Genomic DNA, 2,891 nt, shown 5'->3' on the forward strand with positions numbered 1-2,891 from the left:
CCTCCACATTTACACGGCTCGTCAATTCCATTGTCTCGTCATCAGATACCTCACTGACCTCAATTCCAAATTGAAGCCCACGAGCCAGAAGCATGTGATCGCAGACCTCTTAGCCTTCTTCAAATTCATCAGGCTAGGTAGTTTGCCAAAAGTACGGATGACCTCGAGAGCCGCCACGTACGCCTTGGACAAGTTGGCTATGTGGAGGAAGGGGTTAGGGGCCAAAGTCGTCATGCAAAGGTTGGACTATAAAAGGCAGAAGAGAGGTGCGTTTCTGTGCCAAGGTTAGGGTTAGAATGAGAATGACTGTCACGATCTGGTGTCGTCTTGTAAACACTATCCTGTTTCCTTTCTACAGATACGCTGGTTCAGGGCAGCATGCTGCTGTCATTTCAAAGGCAGGCGGAGGACAGACTCCCGGGCGCCCTCCGAGCGCTCAGGAGGAGGCCGGGCAGCAGAAACACCCTGGCCATGGCCGTCGGCCTTTTGGTCGGCGCCATGGCGACCAGCACGGGCCATCGCAAGTGCGTCTTTGCCGGCATGACGGTGAGCGATGTGGCCAACGCACGGCCCTATAAGACATCCTTCGCCATCCGGGTGAGTTCTTTAGCTATTAACGGTGGGGGTTTGATGGGGTAGAATACCTGGAATCCAAACTCACCTTTTCCGGAACATGAACTTACCCACCGTTCACACCTAGACCTTGTCCCCTTAGTCGGGCAGCCGTCCTGGGGCATGTCTTTGAGTAACTTACCACCTGGAGGTCCGATTCCTGGAAGTGGACTTACCCACCGCCCACGCCTAAACTTTGTCCCCTCAGTCGTGCAGCCGCCCTGGGGGCATGTGTCTGTCTGAGTAACTTAACGCCTGGAGGTCTTAATTAGGTAGAATTCCAGGAATCTGGACTCCCTTTTCCGGAACATGAACTGTGTGTAACATTTCTTCTACTTCTTACTTTCTCAGGTCCCGGACCACAAAACTGTCCAGACCTTTGGCCCGGCCATGGTCTCGGTATCCGAGGCCCTCATGGGGCACCTGCGGGCCTTTGCCCAGATCAGGCAGCTCCTGCCCGGCTCCATGGCACTGCCCGATACCTTTTTCTTCAACGGTGCGGGCAAGCCCATGGAGAAGGTCGGGCAGGCCTTCACATTTGCCTGGAGGAGCATGGGTCTGGTGGGGGCCCCCACCCTGGGCGACGTCCGCACGGCAATAGCCACCTGGGTGCGTTATCACTATCAATAGTGCCTATTCCGTAATAACGACATGAGCATACATGTCCCACGATATACATGCCTTTTGCCATTGGTGAAAATGTTCTCCTACACTCCTACAGGCAGACTGCTCTCTGACACCGCCGGAGACCCGCAAAATCAACCGCCTCATGTGCCACGACCCTAAGACAGCTGAGGCCTTTTACGTGGTGGGGCCGGAGCTGACACCACAACAGGGACGGGCGGCCCGGCTGAAGGTGCTGAAGTCCCTAATGGCTTCAGTATATGTGCCGGCCCGGAGAAGGCGAGGTGAGTCATATTTAAGGTTTTTTTGTGTAACTATCCTAAACTTTGCCCCGTCAGTCAGGCAGGCATGCTGGGCATGTGTCTGACTTACTTACCGCCAGGAGGTCCAATTCCCGGAAGTTAACTTTCCCCACTGTGTAACTATCCTGGATGTAGACCTTGCCTTCTGAATTAACAAACTAAACATACCTACCTCTTTTCTTTCAGAATTATTAGAAGCATCTGTGGAGGAGGAGGGGGGGCAGCAGCAGCAGCAGCAGCAGCAGCAGCAGCAGCAGCAGCAGCAGCAGCAGCAGCAGCAACAACAGCAGCAGCAGCAGCAGCAACAACAGCAGCAGCAGCAGCAGCAGCAGCAGCAGCCGGAAGGGGAGGGAGAGGTCCCACAGGAGGTGGTGGGACGGGTCCCCCAGCTCAGTTCCTCCAGTTCCTCTGCTTCGGACTCTGGGAGCTCCAAGTGACTTTTTTTTACCCCCTTTTTGGGTTTGTTTTTTTTTACTTTTTGTACATATTTTTATATATATGTATATATATGTGTGTGTGTGTGTGTGTGTGTGTGTATTTATTATTATTGTTCTAAAATAAAAACCCTGTTCAAACACTAAGGTTTCATTCTTTAGAACCATCAAAAAACAAACACTTAGTGGTTCATATTTCCACGAAAGCAACATGGAAGTGAACTTTCCCCACAGTCCCTTCCTGGACTCTGCCCCGTCGGTCGGGCGGCCGTCCTGGGGCATGTGTCTTAAGATTGAGAGCGGTGGGTAAGTTCACTTCCAGGAATCAGACCTCCAGGCGCTAAGTTTCTCTAGCGCCTGGAGGTCTGATTCCTGGAAGTGAACTTACCCACCGCTCTCAATCTTAAGACACATGCCCCAGGACGGCTGCCCGACCGAGGGGACAAAGCCGTCCTGTTCACTTTGCGGGGAGTCAGGCCACTGTCTGAGGCATGCGTCTGCATAGGCTACCGCTATCGCCTAGAGTTCCTAGTTCCGGAACTGCAACCACACACAGCAGGTAGGCATCCTGGGCATGTGTCTGACTTACTTACCTACCGCCTGGGGTTCCAATTCCTGGAATTCTGCTTTACAGACCATTCGCTCCCAAACTCTGCGGGCGGTCAGGCGGCTGTCTGAGGCATGCGTCTGCCGAGTTTACCGCTGCCTACTGCCTGGAGGTGGCAATTCCACAATTTCGACTTACCTGTATTTCGCTTGAAAACCCTGTGGGCGGTCAGGCAGCTGTCTGAGGCACGCATCTGCAGAGCTTACCGCTACCTACCGGTTGGATGTCCAATTCCTGGAAGTGAACTTTCCCCACAGTCACTTCCTGGATTTTGCCCCATCAGTCAGGTAGGCATCCTGGGCATGTGTCTGA

Source organism: Centropristis striata, unplaced genomic scaffold (assembly GCF_030273125.1).
Source record: "Centropristis striata isolate RG_2023a ecotype Rhode Island unplaced genomic scaffold, C.striata_1.0 Scaffold_25, whole genome shotgun sequence".
In the NCBI taxonomy this organism is placed as follows: Eukaryota; Metazoa; Chordata; class Actinopteri; order Perciformes; family Serranidae; genus Centropristis; species Centropristis striata.